At 42.8% G+C, this 25,117-nt stretch overlaps 1 protein-coding gene and 1 long non-coding RNA gene across 3 annotated transcripts in view; one reads left to right on the forward strand and one right to left on the reverse strand.

The window, feature by feature from the left end:
* The first annotated feature begins 13,703 nt into the window (after positions 1–13,703).
* ZNF800 (zinc finger protein 800) overlaps positions 13,704–25,117 on the forward strand; it is a 147,381-nt gene continuing 135,967 nt past the window's right edge. For both annotated transcript variants that reach the window (XM_049093383.1, XM_049093387.1), the window contains exon 1: positions 13,704–14,209. The gene's annotated coding sequence lies outside the window, so the exon portion shown is untranslated. The remainder of the gene's footprint in view (positions 14,210–25,117) is intronic.
* LOC112675040 (uncharacterized) lies at positions 15,372–18,717 on the reverse strand. The gene is made up of 3 exons (XR_003145729.3): positions 18,615–18,717; positions 16,720–16,931; positions 15,372–15,761 (listed from the first exon to the last, which is right to left on the reverse strand). It is a non-coding gene; the product is annotated as an uncharacterized LOC112675040 (long non-coding RNA).

Genomic DNA, 25,117 nt, shown 5'->3' on the forward strand with positions numbered 1-25,117 from the left:
AAGCATGCTAGGAGGGCTAGGGAGGCAAAATGAGTGATGAATAATTAGAGGACATGGAGAAGAGATTGGAAAAGTTTCTCCCATTAGTTGTTTGCTCCCCACCCCCCCAGTTCCTTCTCTAGGCCTCAGAGTGGTTGCCCCTTTCTTTCCCATGTATTAGATCTCCTTCCTACAAATAGGAGGATATTTACTATGAGAGGCTGACCTGGCCCTCGTCAGGGAGAGAGCTGGCTTTTCTGGGCCCTATGGAGATAAAATAGAGAATGTGCTGATGGACACAGAATGGAATAGGGTTCACTCTCCGTATCCTGATGGTGTCCCCATGTGGGAGGCACTTCTGGTTCAAGGGAGTATATGTCCTTGAGAGTCCTTGGCCCTGATGGCACAGGGGAGGAGCTCTGTGAGCCTGATAGATCACTGTTGGCCACTATGTGACTGACTGGAGGAGGATGAATCTTAAGGATGCCTGTGTCCCTAATCTCCACGGGGGGAATGTGAACTAGCAGTGCCTGTCTGCACTCCCTGGCTGACCCTGCTTTGGGCCCTCAGGACATTTGTCCTCCCTCCAGTCCCCAGTGATAGAGAGTTCCTCATTAACACATATTTTGGAATCCTCTTAACAGCCCTGTGGCTTTATTCTTGATCTGTCTCTTATTTCTCTTCTTGTGCTGTACAAACCAAGTATTCCTCCTGCCTGCTTGCTTGCTTGCTTTTTCTCTTTTGGAGTTGTCACACACAAAGAAACTTTCATTTGTAGCAAATAAGGAGGTCACAGGGAATAACTGCCAAAGCCATGACTCCTCAAGTACTATTTCTGACATCACTGTAAGAGTTATCTCACTTGTTCTAATAGGCCTTTGTCAACAGTGCAGATTGGATTAGACTTCATGTGTTACCTTGAGTGACTCATGTCTGTCCCTATGACCTTTCTCCCCATATTCATAGATCCCAGGAGTCTAGGTAGTGTGGAGATGGATAGAGATTAGCCTGAGATGGAGGAACTATCGTAAAAGATAGAGTCCCAATGGTCACAGCCAGAAGTGCAAGGAGACATGATGACTAAAAGTAGCATGGTATCCAGGATGGGACCCTAGGACAGAAAAATGACATTAGGTAAAAACTAGAAAATAGGAATCAAGTATAGACCTTGGTTAATAATCATGTATTGATACTGCTTTATTAATTGGGACGAATATGCCATAATGTTAAGATGTTCATCATAGGGAAAACTGAGTTTGAGGTATGTGGAAACTCTCTATATTGTCTTTGAAAATTCTCTGTAAATCTAAAATTATTCTAAAATTAAGACTTCATTAAATCATACCCAAATATAATGTCCCCATTCCCATCAGAGAATTTAGCTCTGCATTGGCCAGACTATTTTAAAGAATGTCATCCTTCTTTATTATTTATTTATTAAAAGACTTATTATTATGTTTAAGTAATCTCTACATCGAATGTGGGGCTCAAACTCACAACCCTGAGTCAAGAGTCATATACTCCGCCGACTGAACCAGCCAGGTGCCCCCCATCTGACTTCTTTAAATGCTAGTTATCGATACCACTTGAATCATCAGTGTAGCCTGGAAAAGATCCATTTACCTGTGTATAAAAGACAGGACTTTAAAATCCTGGGTGAAAGGATAGGAAGATGAGAACACTGGAGCAGAAGTGCACATTCTGGTCCTAGAGGGGATGAGGCCTTGAAGGACGAGTGACTGTTGTAATCCTGGGCCATGTCCGAATGGCTGTTAGGAAAGGACTGACCCATGAGGACACATGTCAGGGAGTTCAGGTAAGTTTTGCATCCACAGCAGAGCCAAAGGTCAGGAGCTGAAAGTGTTGCCAGGCTTTGTGCCAAACTCGTGAGTTTAGTGTGAGAATGAGCAAAGGTTGGGGTGTGTAAGCCATGTAACTGGGTCATTCAGAAGTGAGTTCAGAAGCTCTAGGTTCCAAGATCTCTGACTGGGGGCACAATGGGTCAGCATACTTCTTATGACAAGCTGTTAGAGGTAGACAGCCTGGCCAACCAGATGCCTCTGTCCACCTCCCTGGGGGATGCTGCTAAGGAAAAAGAGGGACTGAAGAGGTAGAGGAAGGGGAGAGAAATGACTTGGCAGGCTGTCCTACCCCTCAAGTGGTGACCGGTTTTCTTAGGCAGGTGCTTACCTATTTAGTGTAATGGGCTGAATAGTATCTCTTGAATTCACATCTATTTGGAGCCTTAGTAGGTGACTGTAACTGGAAATAGGGTTTTTGCAGGTATAATTACTTAAGATGAGGTCATACAGGATTCAAGTGGGCCCTAATCCAATGACTTTTGTCCTTACAACAAGAGGAGACACACAGATGGGAGAAGGCCATGTACAGTTGGAGACAGAATATGGAGTGATGTACCCATAAGCCAGGGAACACTAAGGATTGCTAGGAGCCATCAGAAGGCAGGAAGAGGGATGATGGCCCTGCCGACACTTGATTTGGGACTTGTGGCTTCCAGAATTGAAAGAGAATACCTTTCTGTTTTAGGTGACCTAGCTTGTGGTTCTCTGTTCTGGCGGCCTAAGGAAATCCAGACATCTGATGGGGATGGTGCTGGGAGGGTGTATAGCACCAGCTACGCTTGGCGGGCCTCAAGCTGGGGTGATTCCTGGTCCCTGGCAGGCCAGAAGCCTGAAGCTGGAGCCTTATAATTGTGAGCCCCAACATGATCCAAAAATTTATGAGTAATTAGTATAGATGATAATATAGGTTACCCCCACCTTCTACTCCCCACAGTGAAGGCTTGCCTGCATGGGATTTCCTTGTGAAATCTTTGTCCCATTATTTGAAAGAACCAAAAGGTGTAAATTCCTCCTAAAAACTTTGCCCAGTGGTTCCATGGGATATGCCCACATTTTCTTCTCTAGGGGTTACCCATCCCACACCTTCATGCAGAAATTTTTCAGATCATTCATGCCTCTCTTTTCAGATCCTAGATCTGCTTGATCATTGTGACCTCTGACCACATGATGGTCATAGTGTGGCCACAGTCTCGGACACTATGAACCATCCCTTTCCCAAACTTCTCTCCTAGAAAGCAACACCTCTTTCTTCTTTCTCCTCTGACTTCCTCTCTTCGTATCTCTGTGACTTAATTGCCTCCCCCACTTGCTTGAAAATGTTGTAGTTCATTTGAGTTCTGTATTTGATCTTCTGTCATCACTCTACAACTCTCTTGGGGGACCATCCAATTTCCTAACTGATTGCCCCCACCACATGGCCCCTAAACCTGTGCTCCAGTTCAGGACTCTTCCTTGAGCTCCAGCTTCATAGGTCAATGCAAGGTTTCCCCATGGGGGGTACCAGCCACTTGTGAATCAGGGTGTTTCTAAGCACTGGATTGATGTGTGTCTTCCCTCAGCTAGAGCCACAGACCCGCCCTCTATTGAAATAAAGAAGTCATAAAGAGTTTTCATGAAGATTTAAAAGATAAATATTGAACAAGTTTGAAGGAAGTAAAACTCATGCAAAGTAAAATTCCTACATGTGTTGAGTGTAGGAATGATGCAATCAGTAGATTGTCAAAGCTTGTCCATGCTAACTTTTATTATGATAGAAGGTGGTTTAAGGGCACAAAAATACACATTTAAGGAAATCATAGGCTAAAGTATAATGTGTTTAATAGCTCGTTCCAGCCACCTTAGTGGCTTTCCAGATCTTAGCCCTGACTTAGAGGCTACTCTTCTTGGTCACCTGGTGTTGCCCTCAGACCAGGCTGAGCCCTTCAGAGTCTCCTAAGTGGAGAGAAAAGCACTCTTCCGCTGTCTTTAATCTCCTTTATTCATGAAGCTCTGCCCTTCTTCTCTATAATGATGTCCTTTTGCCCTTGCTCTTGGCATACCTCAGCAGGGTGATGAGCCTCGAACCTCCTGTGTGAGTCATGGTCCCGAGCTTTGTCTGTACTCCCTCGTGGCTCACTTTAGCTACCTCGGGTCAGAGTCTAGGCCAGGAAACACCTCCATGAAATCACGGGAAAGATCAAAAGTCTGCAATGGTCCAATGGCCATTAAAAAAAAAAACACAAAAAAAAAACTTAAAGTGTCTGTGGGTCCAGAAGTACGCTGGGGAGATGGGATGAGAATCCACATAATAAAGTTTATTTTTATTTTTATTTATTTTTTATTTTTTTAAGTTTATTTTTAAACATGGTGTGAAGTCATCCTATTCCATCACTAAGGATGCTAACATGCTGGAATGTGTGGATGAAGATGCTTGGGTGGATAATGTTGGCCGTTTCCCTTGGTATATTCATGCACAGTTTGTTTTTGAGACATCCAGTAATGATTAGAAGTGTGCCCCTAAGCAGCTCTGGGCTCAGCTCTGGCACTCATGGCTTAATTAGGTGGATTTTGACTCATCATTATTTAGTTGCCCATTTTTTCTTAGCAGAGTGCTTTCCTTGTTTTATGCAATTAGAAGGAGGAAGCTCACAAAAGTCATCACATTAAAGAAGAGATATGACAGAAAAGATCATTAATTCTATCTTACTGTACAAATCCCAGCAGTAATTAGGGACTTGCACAAACAGCACCGCTTACATTATTTAGTTGACAATTGCTAATAACAACTCCAGCTGTGTGGTAGTGCACTTTATTCTTCATAAAAGCAAAAGCGATTAGTTCGCCATATAATCTAATCATCGGAAAAATGTAATTCCCATGGCAACATCTGTTATTACTGCCTTGTAAAAGGGCAGGCAGGATTTTGACACATGAAATTGTATCACAGCCTGAAAACCAAAGTAAGTGTTTCCTCCACTAGAGGACTGGTCCCCACGCTGTTTGGGGGAGTTCTCCCCTGGGCAGCAGGCAGTGTGGACGGAGTGGGGCAGAACCAGATTCTCAGCAATTTCTTACATTTTCATTACCTAGGTGAATTCGAGGAAGAAATGCTGCAGAAGCCAATTCTTTTGGGAGAAGAGTGGTTTCAGAAAGATGATTAAAGTTCGCGTGAGAGATTTGGAGGGGATTTTTAAACTACAATCAGTGAACAATTCAACTTAATATGTACTGGGTTCCTTGGTGTGAGGGACTGTGGGCCAGACGCTAATTACAAAGGCAGCGAGACACTGCATCTGGTGTCAAGGAGCCTCTTTCTAACCTCAAGCTTAGTGACTGTTTCCAGCTTTCCCAGGCACTTGGTCACCTGCTAGAATTTGGGCGTGGTCATGTCCCTTGCTTTGACCTACAGGAACTCTTTCATGATCCCTCCATTTCCCTGTCTCCCTATCAAAAAGTGGCTAGTGAGTTTTCTCTTTAACAGGATCAAATCTAGCCCACCCTATTACAGAAGGTCAGACCTCCTGCCACACCTGCTGGTGGATAATCAATGAGAGGACAGATACAAAGACACCTTGGTTGGCATGTAATAGGCCTTGGTGAAAGTATTTTTCCTCCCCCTTTTCCCTTTTAAAATCTCATGAAAAATGAGAATCCTTATTCCTCAAAAGAGAGCTGGATTTACATATATTTTTACTACACCAATGTCTAGAAATGTTTCTATGAGAGATTCCTTCATTTGAGGTTGGAGTAATGGCCCACATGATTTTATAGTCACAATATGTTATAGAGACTGCTAATTGTCTCCCTGTATTTATTCTCCTCTTCCCTCTTAGAAAGAATATCTCAATATCTAAGTGGGTACATTGTGCCTCAAGCTCAAAGACATTTGCTAAGGTCCCTGCAGTTAGGCAAGCCCACGTGACTATTATACAAGGAGACACTCCCCACAAAATGGCGTTGGGGGAGGAAGTACCCTGTCCTTTTCTTTGCTCCATTCTGCTGCCTGGGATGGCTATGCAGTGGCTGAAGCTCTAGCAGCCCTCTCAGACAATGAGGAGGAGGGACCGGCACTAGAGATGGTGGAGAGTGGGCTTGAACACACCTTGGGTCCTTGGTCACTCAGTGGAGTGTCAAAAAAGTCATGCATTGTCTACTTCTAGATTTCTTCTAGATGAAAGAAAGATAAATTTCGTATTTACTTAAGCCACTGTTTTAAAATTTTTAACTAATATATTCATTTTAAAACTGTGGTAAAAAAAGAAAAATAAATTTCCCATCCTAACCATTTTTTTAAAAATTTTTATTTATTTACGATAGTCACAGAGAGGGAGAGAGGCAGAGACATAGGCAGAGGGAGAAGCAGGCTCCATGCACCGAGAGCCCGATGTGGGATTCGATCCCGGGTCTCCAGGATCGCGCCCTGGGCCGAAGGCAGGCGCTAAACCGCTGCGCCACCCAGGGATCCCCCTAACCATTTTTAAGTATACATTTCAGTAGTGTTAACTATATATCAGTAGTTATATAACTATAACTATATTAACTATATATATATATAACTATATATATATATATAACTATATATATATATAACTAAACTGCTGTCGTTTTGGGTTTTGTTTCTATGAAGTCAAAGCTAATTCTAACTAAAACACAGTAGAAGCTCTTTTAACTGACCTCCAATTAATGACCTTGTGAAATTAAGGGTCCTGACTAGGGGCACTTGGGTGGCTCAGTTGGTTAAGTGTCTGCCTTCCACTCAGGTCATGATCCCAGGGTCTTGGGATCAAGCCCCATATTGGGCTCCCTGCTTGGTGTGGAAGCCTGCTTCTTCATTTCCCTGCTGCTTCTTGCTCTCTCTTCCTCTCAAATAAATAAAATCTTAAAAAAAGGGAGGGGGGGGTCCTGTCCACTTCCTCAGTGATGTGTGCTAGTTGCCCATCATATAAATGTTCCTGCCTACTAAACTATATATTCTAGAATGGTCGTTCTCAAACTTGCCTGTGGTAAGAATCACCTGGAGAATTTAAGATTGTGATTATAAGTTTGGGATGGAGCCTAGGAATTTTGCATTTCTAAGGGGCTCCCAGAAGACATTGCTGCTGCTGTCTGGGGATACTCTTTGAGGCTGATCTGAGGACACCGCAGCCTTCTGTCACTGTAGGCTGAGCTGAATGTTATATTTATCTATATCCTGAAACCTGTGTATATATACTGTATTTCTGATTGTCTTTACAATTATAAGAGTGTAAATTTGTTTATACTTAATGTACTTGTGATTGTAATTTAATAAAATATAACATCAACCCACAAAAGAGTAGTTGAAAAAAGGACTCTTACTATGAAATTAAACTGAATGTCTTTGCAAGGACTTAATATAGGTACTCACTAGAATAGTTTATGTGCTGCCAAAACCAGCACTGGTCCTCACTAAAATAATGTTCAGTTTGGTGGGGCAACTGTTAAAGGCCAGAAAAAAAAAATCTATAAAAATTTAGAGGAATTATGCATTCAAGTTGCTTGAACAGAGTCTTTAAATTACTGTTTTACTTTAAATAAATCAAGGCTATAAGATGTAAATGATGTGCTTTGGTTGTGATTTAGTCAATAAAGATAAAATAGAACTTCAATCTGTGGATCCGGGCTTGAAAAAAACCCAAAAGCCTCTGGAGAAGTAGCAAACAAATGCATGCTTAAACATTTTAAATCAAAATAACATTTTAAATTAAAACTAAACTTTTAAATTAAAATAAAATATTTGAAGTACATTCTCTGCTTCCTTCCTTTTTCAGTTAGCTGCTTGTCTTACACTGGGTTACCCGGAATGCAGAATGCAGAGCCGGTGGAAATGGCTCCTGTGCTATTGCTGTAATCAGGAATACAACCCAGGCAGGATGAAGGAAAGGGGAGTGAGGCAAGGAATGAGGGGCGCTTGTATGAAAAGTGCCAGTACGAGCTGGCCTGCACTTGCAAGCAATGAGGGATTTCTTGATCTTATACGACTACTTTCTGAGAAGCTATATAAGTGGCTGCTTTTCAGGGCAGTATATCTAGGATAAAGAGGGAAAAGAGTTTACTTGCTGCCTCCCCTCTTCCATTGGTTAAAAGTTTGCTCTGTGCAGTGCTGATTTGTTTACACCCCGTGTAGGCACCCATAGGCACTAGGGCTGGCTTCCTGGGCAGGCAACCCATACAGAACCCTGAGCTCAGGAGGGGCTGACTCCTGGGTTTAACGTTCCGTAGTTGCTGTCTTGACATTCTTAATAATTTTATCTCTGAATGTGTGTTTTGTAAGAGAAGTCTGAGGGATAGTGAAGCACATGTATGGGGGCTTGGAGTTTCTGTTCATGGTGTGTTCAGTCTCTCCTCTTTTCCCTGCTATCCCGATGGGTTCTCAGCAGCCTGCTTCCCACCCCCACCAATGTCCTCTGCTCCCCCACCTCCACTCGCCATTACACTTTCTATTAGCCTGAATGTTTCAGGGTGATGAGGTACATGTGAGTTAGTGGAGTCCATGGGCATGTGTCCCTTGTTACACTTTCTCTTCTCCCAAGTGGTTTCCTTGGTCCGAGGCAATGTTCCATGTGATATAATGTTAACAGAACAGGCATTCGTAAACCCTGGCTGGTGGTGCTGTTGGAAGCATTGTGGAGACAAAAGGCAAACCTTAACTCAAGCAGATGTCACATCTGGAAAGAACAAGTATTGTTCCTCATCTAAGGTGGAAGTGATATGTGTCATTCCTTAAGGAATAGTGCTATGCTAATAAATATTTCAGTGTCAGTCTCTGCTCAGGGCAGGTTGGGCATTAAGCAGTGGGACTAGCTGCATCAATCTTAATGATGAGTAAGTAATTCATGCCATGTAGCCCAACCCTACCATGGTAGCTTGGATGAGGCTGTGGATAAAGCATGGGTCAACTGTACAATCACTATGGTGGCCAAGAAAGAAAGGTCGACTCATGTCTGTAAAACAAGTCACCCTGTCCATCTGGTTGGTGAGAGCTTTATCTGAGAGGGTCACTTCCTGTGGACATTTACATGGGACCCAAAGATCTAAACACTTAGTGTCAACTTCCATAGATCATTCACATACCTCTTCCCCAGACCTTCTTATTCCCCAAAGTCCAATCTTGTTCCTTTCAGGACTTGACCAAATAGGCCGTTCTTTGCCACTGCTCAGGAATCTATGTGTATCTGTACTTTAGGCCATCCCAGATTGAAGCGGGTGACCATGTGCAATGCTCAGAAGTCTGCCTACAGGGAGAAGTTCCCTTCATCACAGTTCTTTTATGTCTGTTCCTCACTAATTTTTATTAGTCTTTTATTTTATTAAAATCTTTTTTGCCTTTTTTTTTTTGCTTTATTTTGGTTTTGTACCAATATATTATTATTGACCCATCTATGAACCAGGCTTGAGTTCTTTCTCTCTCTGTTAATTGGTATTAAAGAATCCTCCGTGCGTCTATGGGAGTGAGTTGAGGAAGAGATATTGATGCCATTGAGACAGGTGAATGGGAGTCTGGATGACCTGTGCACGTAATTTACTCAGACCTCATTTTCCATCATTTAGTGGATTGTTGTACTTGCCTAACCTCATGATTCAGTGAGAAGCTGACCTCATGATTCGGTGAATCTAATCATATCCAGTGAATGGACAATTCTCATACTTATCTGCATAGCCAGTTGGTATCCCGAGGTCAATCAATCTCTACTAGGACCCAGTGGCACACCAGGAGCTGTTTTTTTTGTTTTTTGTTTTTTTTTTTTGAGGTTTTATTTATTTATTTATTTATTTATTTATTTATTTATTTGAGACACACACACAGAGAGAGAGGCAGAGGCATAGGCAGAGGGAGAAGCAGGTTCCATGCAGGGACTCGGGACTCAATCTTGGGACTGCGGAATCACGCCCTGAGCCAAAGGCAGACTTGAGCTCAACCACTGAGCCACCCAGGTGCCCCAGGAGCTGTTTTTCAAATGGAAATTAGTTTAGTTCTTGGCCATAGATGATGTGGCTTTGCTCTCTAACCCTAGTATTTTGTGCTATCTTTACCACTGAAGCTTTCTGAGACTCCACACAGTATTCTTATCCATCACAGCCGCCTCTAGCAGGGCCTCTAGCGTGGCTTCTAGCACTGCCAGATCTGCTGAGTGATAAGGTGGCAGAGCAGCTGCATCTCCACCTGGACTCTTCCTTTCTGAATATAATCCCAGGAGAACAATGAGGGGAAAAGGGTAATGAAGCAAGAGAGGATAGTGAATAAATATGAGCATGCACTAATCAACTGGCCTCCACTTGGATCTGAGAATGATTTCTGGGGGTGCCTGGTTGGTTCAGTCAGTGGAGTGTGCAACTCTTGATCTTGGGGTTGTGAGTTTGAGCCCCACATTGGTGTAGAGATTCCTTAAAAATAAAATCTTAAAAAGAATGACTGATTTCTCAATATTTTTTTTCAATATTTTTTTAAAGATTTTTTATTTTATTCTTTATTAGAGAGAGAGAGAGAGAGAGAGATTGAAGGTAAGCAGGGGGAGCAGCAGAGGGTGCTACAGAGGGAGAGGGAGAAGCAGGCTCCCCACTGGGCAGGGAGCCTGTTGTGGGGTGGGATCCCAGGACTCTGGGATCATGACCCAAGCTGAAGGCAGATGCTTAACCGACTGAGCCACCTGGACGCCCCTGGTTTCTCAATTTTCATTGAGAGGTCATTTTCTGACAGGCTTTGATGTATTTTATTTTCAGTTCATAAAATCTAGTGGAAGGAAGAATTTATCTGTCAGCTGCCATTTTGCCTCAGTCAAAGACCTACCCCAGGGGGCATTAGTTTCCCCACACTTCCCAATTGCACATATGTGGGCAATATATACATGTATATGTGGGTGGGCAGGTCTGCCTCCCCAATGGGAGGTCCTCCGGAAAAACCTGGAGGTCTATGTGAAAGATGTAGGGTATGGGCACAAAGGTAGATTGTGGCAGCTGGGTCCAGAACAAGGGATTCTGGATTCAGTTGAAACCAAGAGCCCTGTAGCGTGTGAAAGGAATGTTAATTAACCAACTACATATCCAAAGTGAATTGGGTTGGAGGGCTTCTGCTACATTTATCTGTGAGATGAAGGGTCTTAATCAGAATTATTGACTATGATTGTCATTGACCCTATCCCAGTGATTTACAGATCTCATCAGATCCCTGAACTTTCCCTGCAGTTCCAATATCATGGGCCCAACTCCCACATACACATTTAATAGGGCATTTCAAACTTAACATTGCCATACCAGAACTCTTAATTCCTCCCACCCCATGAGACTTGCTCAATTCTCCCATCTAGAAGTTATACTCGTTCCTCTCTTTCCCTTGGTGTCCTCTCCTTGACTCATGCCCATTTGCTCCAGTAATAAGTCTTCCAAGACATGTCTTGAAAATGCTTACTTCACCACTACTTTCAGTTGAAGCCACTTTTACCTTTACTTGTATTATTGAAATAACCTCCCTTCTATACTTGCTCCACCTAGAATCCATTCTTCCCAGAGCAGAAGTACTTTCTAAAAATGGAAGGTAGATCATGTCACTACCCTGCTTAAAACTCTCTGATATGTTCCCTCCTATAATTAGCATAAAATCCAATCACGTAAGTTGTCTGGCGTGCACCTATCTCTCTCACTTTATCTCACACCATTCACTTCCTCCACCATTGCATTCTAGCCACACTGGCTTTCTTTCTGTCTCTAGCTCTTCCCTCTGCCCAGAGTGCTCTCCTCCCTAGGTCTTCTGAAGAGTACACTGCTGCAGGGTAGCCTACCCGGTTCCTGTCCCAACACCCTATACTAATCTTATTTTTGATTGTTTGTGGTCTCTTCTTGGCCCCCATTTGAATGTGAGTTCCATGAGAGCAGAGCACTTACTCTTTTTCACTCTTGTATTTATTGAACCTAGAATAGTGCTTGATGCAAATTGCATGGTCAAGAATTCAATTCTTTTTTTTTTTTTAATTTTTTTAAATTTTTATTTATTTATGATAGTCACAGAGAGAGAGAGAGAGGCAGAGACATAGGCAGAGGGAGAAGCAGGCTCCATGCACCGGGAGCCTGACGTGGGATTCGATCCCGGGTCTCCAGAATCGCGCCCTGGGCCAAAGGCGGGCGCCAAACCGCTGCGCCACCCAGGGATCCCAAGAATTCAATTCTTGAATGAATGCATGGTTACGGATACTTGTAATGGAAATATTTATAACTAAGCCAAGAGTTCCCCTTTATAAATATAAAAAGTTTAGGAGATATATTTGTCAAATAATTTAAAAAAAAAGCATCCTGTTTTTCATTTGACTGAAGAAAACATAGAAACTGTTTTTAGAAGACTAACAGCTCGGGCCCCATGGACAGATAGGTCAAGTAGGCTTCCCTGTGGAGGATTCAGACTAGGAATCAGTTGTAGCAGCAAATTGCCAGAAACTGTGGCTAATTTCAAAGGAACCTGGTTGCAGTTAATTTTTATGCATAGCCTAGGGATGACCAGAGCCTCTAGAAGGCTAAGAGAAAAAATGTCAAGCCCAGGGGTGCCTGGGTGGCTCAGTGGTTGAGCATCTGCCTTTGGCTCAGATCGTGATCCCGGGGTCCTGGGATCGAGTCCAGAATCAGGCTCCCTGCAGGGACCCTGCCTCTCCTCTGCCTATGTCTCTGCCTCTCTGTGTCTTTCATGAATAAATAAATAAATAAAATATTTAAAAAAAACCCCAAAACTTTCAAGTCCAACCTGTGGTAGTGAGGCTATTCTGTTACATAGAAAACATAGGATATGAGAAACGCATTTGTATTACTGTGGTCTGGATTCTCCAGAGGAATGTTCTCATCACTCTTTGATGTTATTTTTGGGATGGCCCTTGGAAATCATCTAGTTTAGCCTTATTTTATGAATGAGGAAAGGAAGATCTGGAGAGGGAAAATGACTAAGCCAAGGTCATTCTGTTAGGGGCAGAGCCAGAACCAGAATTCAAATCTCCTAACAGAGCCTTGATAGAGATTTTTACAATGTACCATGGCACCTGTTCCTTCACTCGCTGGTCCCCCCCACCTCAAAATAAAATAAAATAAAATAAAATAAAATAAAATAAAATAAAATAAAATAAAATGCCTCAAAGAATTTGCCTTAAAAAATGTCCTTGTGAGTCCTGATGGGATCACCTTGGGTGTCTGAATGCTGGCAGTGGTGATAACAAGGAAGGCGCTGATAGTCCTTTCTTATTTTGCTTGGAATATTCTTGACTCATCATCAAACAAGGGAGTAATTGTGTTTTCAGATAGGGCTCCAGGAGACTACAGGGAGTCAGTCACAGGAAACATTTCCCTGCAACTGTGAGCAGTCTGCCGAAACTCACTAGAGAGAAATCACCCTGGGTGTGTTTTCTCCCGTGACTCCATTGGTCTCATAGTGAATGGACAGATGGCAGTTGTCTTTGCTGGCCAGGTTTCGGTTTGCAGAATTTCGGGAAGTTTAGTTTATCCAGGTCTCAAAAAACCAGAACGGGTTTTCTTTGTACTGTGTTGCTGTAGTTAAAAGTTAGGACCATCAGGGCAAGATCTGGGGGAAGATGGAATGTTTTCCTTCACGGAAAACAACTGGGTTCTATATTCTCTTTCCCGCATAGTGTTCACCATTTACTTCTTCCTCTGTTTTCCTGATGGGAGGCCCAGTAGCATCCAATATGGGGTTTTCCATCCATATCTGTTTCCTTTAGACAATTCTCAGGACGATGAGGATTTGGTTGCTGGGGGTGGCGAGCCCCTACGAGCCAACTGCAGGACTTACCAGCCCTGTGCGTTTCTGGCTAAGCATGCGGCCAAGAAGTTCAGGACTGGTGTTTTAGGGCCAAGCGTGCCCTTTCTGACCGTTCTGTGAGATGTGATTACAGCAGCACGGTGTCCTTTTGTTTCCAGGGTGGGCTTGGGGAAGGGCAGACAACTCGGGACTTTTGGGTTCGTCCCTCCCCGGAGGAGAAGCTTGAGCCGCAACAAGCGGCCGGAGTCCTCCGGGTTCCTTCCTCCCTCCCGCCAAGGGCTTGGACGAGCCTGACTGCAGCTGCCCGCGTTTTCGGCCCTCTCCGGGCTCGGGCTCGGGCTCGGGCTCGGGCTCGGCGCGGTCCCGGCTGCGCACGGCCGTCGCCCTACCTCGGTGCCGCCGGTTCCCTCCCCAGTAAAATGTTGTCCGCGCGCAAAAGCCGCGGCTGAAGGGCACAGCCCGGGCGGAGAGGGACGGAGCCCGCCGGCCGCCGCGCCGCCGCACCTGCTCCAGCCGACGCGGACGCTGCTCGCCCTGCCTAGGAAACTAATGGAGCGTCCCTAAGAGACCCCAGCTCCAGCGCGGCTCGCCCCAGCTTTCTCCCCCACCTCCAGACCCCCAGGTGAGACGAAAACGAAAAGCGCCAGGCCCTGCGACTGCCCGCCAGCGCCGCCAGCCCGCCTGCAGAAACGTGCTGGCAGCGGGCTTAAGCCCGGAATTCGACCTCATTGAATCCTTAAGCTGCTCTGTTTAGTGGAAAGAAATGTTGTCATCACCGTTTCCTTTTGCTTTCCAGCCATTTCTTTTCTTGCGGGAACTTAAAAACATTTCCTCTGGGGATGGGGCGAGAACAGTCGGATGGGGACGTTTGCAGGTGCAAAGCCCTCTGGCTTCCTGTGCGGTTCGCGCCTTCAGGGACGCCTACGCCGACCCGGGTCCCCGGCAAGGCGTCCGGCGGCCTCCTGAGAATGGTGGCGGAGAGCCAAGGGTGCGAATGGGATGCTGCGGTTTGTGGGGGTCTGTTTCAGCATTTATATTTAAATATCTTTCCCTCGAAGAATTTTTAATTGGAGATTTCGCCCTGAGGTGCTCCAATAAATCAGAGAAGGAGCCAAACCTAGTTATTTCGCTTCGTAACCAACCTTTATTTCAGGGCTTTCTTTCCCCTGCGGTTCTTGCCCCGAAGCGATCTGTAAAGCGAACCCACTCTGATACAGTTTGAAAAGTGCATTTTGTACTTGGCTCTTTCTTTGATCGAATTAATCTGGGCTTTTTTGTAGTTCTAAATGAGGCCTATGGGCTGACAATGTAGCTGTTTAAAGGGGATTTTAGGGGATAATAGCCAATGCAAATAGTGCCATGAGAATGGCAACTTGCTTTTGCACTTTCAATCACATAATAACAGCAAAGAAAGCTTTTAAAATGAATTGAAATTTTGTGGCATGCCATCTGGGATTATTTGGGGAAACAGTTCTGAATACTGCAGTTGGGCAAAAGAATGGTGGTACGGTCTGCTCTTAAGCTGACATGTTTCAGATGGCAGCCTTATGCTAACTGGTGCAAAGTTGGCTAGCATTTTTTTTTTATTTTATTATTTTCTTTCTCTCGGATTATCTGCAAAAATTCTCTTTGATTGCTGGTATTTGGGTCTGAAAAACTTTTCCATTGTTGAAGAATTCAATTCAACCCCTTGCAGCTGCTGATCCCCTCATTGTTCCACTCGTTATGTGTACGCGTCTCAGATGAATGTAGCCAAGCCTTTTAGTGCCTTAATAGGTGTCTACATAAAGGTCATTTATTCTGCCGTACTTGTTTTAACAAAAGTTTATACACAAACAACAACCACAGCTAAAACATTCACATTAATCAATTTCCTCCCGATGCAGAATGCAAAAACTGCCTCAGGCCATGGCCCAGGCATGAAAAATGTTTTCTGCATATGATGTTGTGAAGCAGAAAGTAGTTTAAGTAATTTCATCAAGGGCAAAGCATAATTATTTCAGCACAGTTTCTAGCTGAGAGCACCCATTCTGTGCTTCTCTGCATGTGTAGCTGTGGTCAGGTTACACTGAGGGCAGAGAGGTGTTTTGGATGGAGTGAGTTGAGGCTTTAGCCTTTCCCTTAATGTTCACCCCGCTTTGGAGGCTGTTCTCCGTGAACTTCTGCTCTTGTCTCTGCAGGGAAGGACACGTAGGTGATATTAGAATCTGGAGAAAGTTGCAAAAAGGTATCTGGAATTTGCATAATTAATTAATTAACTTCCTTGCAGGTGTAAGTCCTCCTGCTATACAAAGGAAAAAACCACAGCCACTTCTTTCCATCTGCTTTTAGAATGAAGGAAATGAAAATAACCGCTTCCCACCACAAGGGCTGGTGAGGATACCCGTGGGCTAACTAATTTCTAGACAGAGCATTTCAGGGGAGGGTTCCTAAGAGATCTTGGTACTTGGAGTGGGGGTGGGGGGGATTGCCCAGCACAGTGGACGTCATGTGGGAATTACAGAACTCCGGCCACGTGGGGGAGGGAGCAAGGAGGCCCACCCACCCTGCTTCCCTGAGCAAACTGAAGCTCCCGAGGAGCTTGCCTCAGCAGGGTAATTCAGAGAGGGGGCCACATTCTTTGATCTATCTCAGGATGATACTTAATAACTGATCAGGGCCCTAAATTCACCCAGATCCTTCAGGAGGCAAATATAAACCCTCTTGAGCATCTACAGGCTGTCCTCCCCTGCTGTGTCAGTTTACCTGCTCCAGGTTTAGACTTGGTGAGTTAAGGATTCAGGTCCTTAGATGCTTTGGGGGTTTTGTGAAGGTCAAAAAGCTCTGAGATTTGGCCTCAGGGTGGGTTCCACCCCTTCCTCCACCCTCCTCTGGCGGTCTCTTCCTTTCACACACTCTCCCAGGGGCTGAGCACAGCTAGCTGATTCTTCCCCACTGGGACTTCTCAGTCTTTTGGGTTAGACAAGGCTTCTTGCACTTTAAGGAGCTGCAGAGGACCTGGGGTCTTCTTTAAATGCACGTTGTGATTCTGTTTCTCTGGGATGGGGCCTGAAAATCTGCATTTCTAATGAGCTCCCTGGTGCTGCTGATGCGGGGGGTGGGGGGTAAGAGGGGTCTGAATTTTTAACTCACATAGAGATGAGGTACAGCTCTCACTGTCCCACAGCCAAATTATCCATCTGTAAAGTGGTGGGGATGAAAATGTTCATCGAAGCAATCTGGGGCTTCTTGGCTTTTCAACTCCAGTAACTTTTCGGGAGATTGGGAAAGACGGGGACAGTCTAGTTTTGGGGAGGCTTATCCTTCCGTTGATCTTGCACTTCATTTTATCTTCCAGTTCCAAGCTGGAGAGACAAAGTAAATGATATTTGGTACTAGTCTTTTATCATTTCTATATTATTCGCTCATTTAACAAACTTATTAAATGTTTTTGGATGCCTACTATATGCAGGCACTGTGGGGGTGCTGTGGGTGCAGTGGTGGCAAATAGCTCTCATCCGTGTCCACAAGCAGTTTGTACTCCTGGAGGCTGCAGCAGAGGGACAGTCTCACACTAGCTGCACTTTGGAATCACTTCGGGAGTTTTTAATAGATGCCTGAGCCCCACTCCCACTTGGAGAGAGGCACATTTAACTGATCTGGGATGGGGCTCAGTCATTAGTTTTGAAGTGCTTTTCAGGGGAATCTAGTGCAGCAGGGACTGAGCATCCTTGGCCCAAAGTGTCTCTGCCAGCCTGCCTTTCCAGAACATGAGCCCATTGTAGGAGAGAGGACAGGGCAGAGTTACCATGTGTTCCCTTCAGCTACTCATGTGTCAGTGATATCACATCCTGATTCTAAGTCCTAAGACATCTCTCTGACATGAGCCCCTCCACTGCTCAGCTAACACTGCTTTAGTGCAAAAGAGGGGCAAGACTCCATTGGTTCCAGTTTGGGTGAGCAACTGACCCGGTTTGTCTAAGACTGAGGGGTTTCTCAGGATGTGGACTTTGGGTGCTAAAGCCAGGAAAGTCCTGGACAAACCTGGATGAGTTGGTGGTCACCTTAATGACTGCTACTGTGGGGTTCTCAAGCTTGACACAAAAAGCATGATTCATAGAAGGAAAAATTGATAAATTGGACCTCACTAAATGAAAACCTTTTGCTTTGTGAAAGACTATGGAAGATGATGAGATAAGCTACAGACTGGGAGAAAATATTTGCAAACCGCATGTTTGATAAAAGACTAGCATCTAGAATATATAAAGAATTTTTAAGACTCAATAAGAAAAACCAAACAGTACAATTAGAAAATGGGCAAAATGCATGGGCAGACATTTCATTGAAGAGGATATACAGATGGCAAATAAGCACATGAAAAGATGTTCAACATCACTATTCATTAGAGATATGCAAATTTAACCACAATTAGATATTACTATATGCCTATGAGAATGGCTATAACGAAAAATAATGACACCACTGAATGCTGGTGAGGATATGGATAAGATGGATCACTCTTTTTTTTCTTTTAAAGATTTTATTTATTTGCGGCAGAGAGAACATGAGTGGGGTTGAGGGAGAGGGGCCCGGGGAGAGGGAGTAGCAGACTCTGTGCTGAACAGGAGCCTGGTGTGGGGCTTGATCCCAGGACCCTGAGATGATGACCTGAGCCAAAGGCAGATGCTTAACTGATGGAGCCACCCTGGCACCCATAAAATGAATCACCCTTATGTCATGTAAAATGGCACAGTACCCTGGAAGACAGTTTGGAAATTTCTTATAGAATGAAACATACAACTACCATATATCCAAGCAATTGCACCCTTGAACATTTATCCCAGACAAATGAAAACTTATGTTTACACAACAAACTATACACAAATGTTAATTAAAGCTTTATTTGCAATTGCTAAAAACTAGAAACAACTTAGATATCCTTCAACAATTAAATGGAGAGCCAGTGATTGCATTTCAGTAAATAAAATCTTTTAAAACTTTGTGGGGAAAGAAAATAAAAGGAGGTGAAAACATTGGGAACTACTTACGATTCCAGTGCTTACTGGGTCTGGATATTTGATTTTGGGGTTCTACATTCAGAGGGTAGTCAGCCTGTGTGGTGAGCTGGGAAAAGCCTTCTGAGGGGCTGGGTGAAAAACAGAAAAAGAGGACACAGTGAACTGGAAAATTAAAAAAAAAAAAAAAACCTAAACAACAACAATAACAAAACCCAAAGCCAAGTTGTAAGTAAGAATACTTACTTACATCAAGGATATTTAGTTTTAAAAAAGGAGTACTTCTAGGATATAGTTGATGTAAGTTCAACTTGATATTCTTCTATGTCTGTACCTCTTATAGTATAGAGATAACAAATGCTCATAATAATGATTGGATCATGAAGTGCTTTCTTTTTTAAAAAAAATATTTCATTTATTTATTTATGAGAGACACAGTGAGAGGCAAAGACACAAGCAGAGGGGGATGCAGGCTCTCCTCAGGGAGCCCGATGTGGGACTCAATCCCAGGACTGTGGGATCATGCCCTGAGCTGAAGGCAGATACTCGACCACTGAGCCACCCAGGCATCCCCATGAAGTGCCTTCTGACTTGTCAAAACTGCTTTATAAATATTATTGTTATGGGTAGACTCTACTGTATCACAATTTTCCACAATGTGGTAATGCATGAATATTCTTGCTGTGGCATCTTTTAATTAATGTTTGCTGATCCAGGCCATGTTCTTTCTAAGAGTTGAAGGTACCTGGACAAAAGAGAACTCATGAATACCCCCTTACATTGCTAATGGAAGGGCTTATCTGTTGGTTCAGGAAATCAGGTTGGACTTTTGGGGCCCAAGGATCCAGAAGTGCCACGCCAAGGGGCTCACTTGAGTCTTTCATGCTAAAATGGTACCCTACTGGAGCCCCCACCTCTAGTACCGTAGATGTAATAACAATTGACTCCTATGCAGTACTTCCCATGTACCAGACACTGTTCGGAGTATTTTACTCTCGTTAACTCATTTAATTCACCTTTCAAGCCTATGAGATAGGTGCTATTTCTAGTCCCATTTTACTGATAAGAAAACTGAGGCACAGAAAAGTTAAACTGCCCAAGGTCACGCAGCTTAGCAGAATCAAGGTATAAATTCAGTTCATCTGGCTCTGGAGTTCATTTCCTTTCAAAAAAAGTATGCAAATGCATAGGTTTTATATAGGTCATCTGTTTGAATGCCAAATATTTCTATTTTAATATGCCTCAGATTTTGTAGAATTTATTTTGGTTCCCTTTTCTGAATCAATTTCTCTATTAAGTGCCTATATCACATACGTGCAATATTCCAGTTTGTCAAGATGGTAACCCATGGTAGGTTGCATTAATTGTGGAGTCTCACAAATGGCAACACAAGACTAAAATGGAATAATGTTATTCTAAATGTCATTGTACATGTCAGCTGTCTTGATGAGACCTGCATAATTTAACAGTTACCGGTACTATGGAATAATTTGTTGGATGGTATCATTTTCATTTATTTAAAATTATGATTCAGGATAATGTGTCATTTGTTTGTGTTCATGGATTGCCATTTTCCCCATGGACACCATTGAAGAAGGACGAGCTTGCTGTAGAAACCCTAGTAAGTTTTAAATGATTATCTGAAGTGTGTGTCTGCTCCCCTCTTCTCCCATGTTGGCTGAGGGGCTGACCTGTAAACACCAGTATGTTCTTTATTCTATATGTTCACAGACTTGGAGGGATTTGAATGGCTCTAGATTTAATCACAGGCTGCTGTTTCTTAATGTAGCACGTGTTCCTTTAAAAATGAAATGAGACCATGTTGCAGCTAAGTGTAAGGGATTTTTCTTGTAGGAGTTTGTTGTTGTCAGTACTAAGGCTCTCCTTTAGTATTACTTTCTCGATTTTTTGAGAAAACTAGAGGGTCACTTCTATGATTCCCCCCTTTCCTCACTCTCAACTCAGACTGCTGGGCTAGCTCAGTAGGAGAGATAATGTTTGGTAATTAACTTTTAGATAAATTGGTGCTTGAGGGAAAGGGAAAGTACCTGGAGAGCTGGAAGTCAGTCCATCAAAGCAGTCAGAGGAGACATCCCTATAATTTTGTCATTTTGCAAATGATGACAATGTTTGCTTGACAGTCTAAGAAATAGCATTCCAAGCATGCAGGCATCCAAATGAGGAGGAAGAAACCCCATGCCATTGTCAAAGTGTCTTCTCTCTGACTCAGAATGTAAGGGGCAGAGAGAACAGTGTCACCACAGCTTAACATAGACTTATACTTGCACATCTATCAGTTGTGTAACCCTCCAGAACAATCTGCAGTATAAGAAAGTCATGGCCCTGGATCTAGCCAGATTATGGAAACTACTTTCTCTGAGTAATCAGGCAACTGGCATAAGATGGAAAAAAGCATCAAGTATACAACATTGTAATGTCAGTGCTTGTACAGAATGACAAGAGGACTTCAGCTGTTTCTTACTATTTAATGCTCTATGTCAAGTTGACTTAAGTCATATTGTATGTTTGTTACTATTTTCCTCTTTAGTTTTCATTTGATTAGTTCCTTAGAATTACAGTTTATAATTATGCATGCTAAAAATGACAAGTTTTATATTCTTCTGTTGACTAAACAACTCTTGCTATACATTCCATCTTTTTTGGCTCATACTTCACTGAATTATGACAACCTTCTCAACTGTTTGAAGTGGAGTCACTGTTTTTACTACATATACTACATAAGTTGTAATTCCATTGGATATCTAAGAGACTTTGAGAACTGGAAGGAGCCTTTGAGCCAAAAACAGCTGCATTTGCAGAGTGCTTAGTCCTGTCAAGGATCCCAATAAATGTATATTGTTTCATTCTCAATAGTCTGTGAGGTGAGTGTAAATAACCCCCTTTTTTACAGTGAGGACGAATGAGGCCTGGTAAGGTTAAATACCATGAGCCAAGTCTCCCATCTGGTAGAGCTGGGAGTAAAACAGTAGCTGCCCTGACTCTAGTTAGTGTGTGCTGGGAATGAATGTCCAGGTGCTAACTCCGGGGGCTGAATGCCTTAGAAAAACGGAGGTCAGGAGAAGTTAATTCACCTAAAGTGACATCAACAAATAACTGATTTTCTGAATTGACTAAAGAAAAAAAGGAGGAAGGCCAGTTGAAGACACTGGTGTCCTTGAATGGAATTCTATCCCTTCTAGGTCTTAGACACTTCCCCATCCCCACGTCCTGTCCTTCACTGATGACCACACAAAGCACATTCTGTCAGTAAGCACTTAGGAATAACAGCTGGTTGAGATATAATTTATATATCATAATATTCATCCTTTTAAAACATACAATTCAGTGGTTTTTTTAGTATGTTCACAGAGTTGTGGGACCATCACCAACCACTGGCAACCACTGATCTGCTTTTGTCTCTATGGATTTGTCTATTCACATAAATAAATGGAATAATTCAATATGTGGCCTTTTTTGTCTGGCTTCTTTCACTTAGCATAATGCTTTCAAAGTTCATCCATGTAGTAGTATGAATCCATTGCCTTTTAATGGATGAAAAATATTCCATTGCATGAATATACTACATTTTGTGTATTCATTTATCAATCAGTGGATATTTGTGTCATTCTACTTTTTTTTAAGTATTTTATTTATTTATTCATGAGAGACACAGAGAGACAGAGACATAGGCAGAGGGAGAAGCAGTCTCCCTGCAGGGAGCCCGCCGATGTGGGACTTGATCCTAGGACCCCCGGATCATGCTCTGAGCTGAAGGCAGACACTGAACCACTGAGCCACCCACGCATCCCTATGTTATTCTACTTTTTAGTTATTGTGAATAATGCTGCTATGAACAATCATGTATAAGTTTTTGTGTGGATGTATGTTTTATTTTAAGAAATATTTATTTACTTGAGACCGATTGAGCATTTGTGTGAATGGGGGGGGGGAGAAGGAGAGGGAATCTCAAGCAGACTCTCCTGTGAATGTGAAGCCCCACACAAGGCTTGATCTCATGACTCTGAGATCATGACCTGAGCTGAAATCAAGAGTCCCTTGCTCACCCAACTGAGCTACCCAGGTGCCCTGTTGGATGTATGTTCTCATATTTAGGGGCCATGTGCTTAAGAGTGGAATTGCTGGGTCATATGGTAACTCTGTGTTTAAATTTTTTTTTTAAAAATTTAAAGATTTTATTTATCCGTTCATGAGAGACACAGAGAGAGGCAGAGACACAGGCAGAGGGAGAAGCAGGCTCCATGCAAAGAGGACCCCAGAATCACTCTCTGAGTGGAAGACAGGTGCTCAACCACTGAGCCACCCAGGTGTCCCTCTATGTTTAAATTTTTGGGAAGCTGCCAAACTGTTTTCCAAAGTGGCTGCCCTAGTTTACATTCCAACCATCACTGTTTGAGAGCTCCAGTTTTTCCACATCTTGCCCATACTTGGTATTGTCTATCTTTTCCATTATAGTCAACCTAGTGGGTTGTGAAGTGGGTGTGAAGTGATATCTCATGATGGTTTTGGTTTGTATTTCCTTAATTATTAATGATATTAAACATTTTTTCATGTGCTTATTGACTATTGTATATCATCTTTGGGCAAATAGCTATTCATATCCTTTGCCCATTTTTAATTGGGTTGAGTGTTAAGAGTTCTTTGTATACCCTGGATTGTAGACCCTTATCAGATATATAATTTGCAAATATTTCTCCCATTCTGTTGGTTACCTTTTTGCCTTTTTAAAAAATTTTTTTTATTCATGAGAGGCACAGAGAGAGAGGCAGAAACATAGGCAGAGGAAGAAGCAGACTTCCCCTGGGGAGCCTGATATGGAACTTGATCCCAGGACTCCAGGACCAGGACCTGAGCCAAAGGCAGACGCTCAACCACTGAGCCACCCAGGTGTCCCTCTTTTTGCTTTCTTGATGGTGTTCTCCAAAGCACAAAGTTTTTAATATTGATGAAGTCCAATTTACCTGTTTCTTATGTCACTTACACTTTTTTGTCATACATAAGAAAACATTTCCCAATCCAGGGTCACAAAGATTTAATCCTCTTATTTCCTTCTAAGTGAAATACATAGTTTTAATTCTAAGTGAAATACATAGTTTTAATTTTTATTAATTATAGTAAGAACTAAATCTTAGGTTTATAATCCATTTTGATTTTTTAAATACACAGTAGGGGGTAATAAACATTTTTAATACAAGTTTATGGGAGTTAGTGGTTGGCAGATACTACTTTGATTATTAAATTGGTGTATATTAGAACAGTATAGCCCATTACTTAAAATTATGTTAATCTATTAATGTGATTGTGAAGAAATATTAGAATTTTGGCTTTATTTTTTAAAGATTCTATTTATTTATTCATGAGAGACACACAGTGAGAGGCAGAGACACAAGCAGAGGGAGAAGCAGGCTCCATGCAGGGGGCCTGACGTGGGACTCGATCCCGGGACCCCAGGATGAGACCCTGGGCTGAAGGCAGTGCTAAACCGCTGAGCCACCCGGGCTGCCCAGAATTTTGGCTTTAAATTTAAAATTGATTCTAGCCCTGCCTTTTCTAACTTTAATTTTCTTAAAACTAATAATAGTAAAATGTTCTATGATTTTTTGATATATATCTATTAAGCCACTATACTGGGGATGGGAAATCATTTTCTATTAAGGGACTTCTGCTAACAGAAATAAAAAAGCAATTCGTGAGCCACAGGAGTAAAACATAACTTTAATTATTATTATAAAGAAAGTAATAAGATTTAAAAAAGCCTACGAATCTGGTTCTTGCATTAGGAACAAGCAACTAAAAGTACTATGTAAACACTTAGGAATTAAGTGTTTAAGCACCCTATATAGTTCCATATGTTAGCTAACTGCTGAGAAGAGAAAAAAGATAGATAGGATTGGGAAGGAAGGATCAGGCAAAATGAATTCAGGAGAGAGAATAGTCAGGAAAGCCGCACGCAGATGGCTAGTGTGGCCTGGCAGCTCAGACGGGATGTGGGCAATGTGGCAAAAATTTTTGTGCTGTTAAAAATACAAAGGCAAATAGAATAAAAGAGGAAAGAAAGAGACTGCAGTAAACAGAAATTTATCACAGCACTGAAGAGAAAAGCAGGTTTCTGGAAGTAATAAGCATTTTGGGAGACTGGGATTAAGTCATTTAAAGGGAAAGTTTCTCTTTATTCAATCAAAAGCGTAATGACAGATACCTGTCTTGGTACTCTCACCTGGGCAGGAGGACATGCAGTTAGGAGCCCATCCAACTTCACAAGCATGTCTTTTATCTGGTCAGGGTCTCTCCTGTTTCACAGCTAGACCTAGTGCAGAAAATGGAATTTCTTCTAGTGAGTTCACAGGCGTTGTTGTTGTATATTGTTCTGTTTTTTTTTTTTAAGATTTATTTATTTATTCGAGAGAGAGAGAGAGAGAGAGAGAGAGAGAGAGAGGCAGAGACACAGGCAGAGGGAGAAGCAGGCTCCATGCAGGAAGCCCGACGTGGGACTCGATCCCGGGTCTCCAGGATCAGGC

The sequence above is a fragment of the Canis lupus genome, chromosome 14 (genome assembly GCF_003254725.2).
Source record: "Canis lupus dingo isolate Sandy chromosome 14, ASM325472v2, whole genome shotgun sequence".
NCBI lineage: Eukaryota > Metazoa > Chordata > Mammalia > Carnivora > Canidae > Canis > Canis lupus.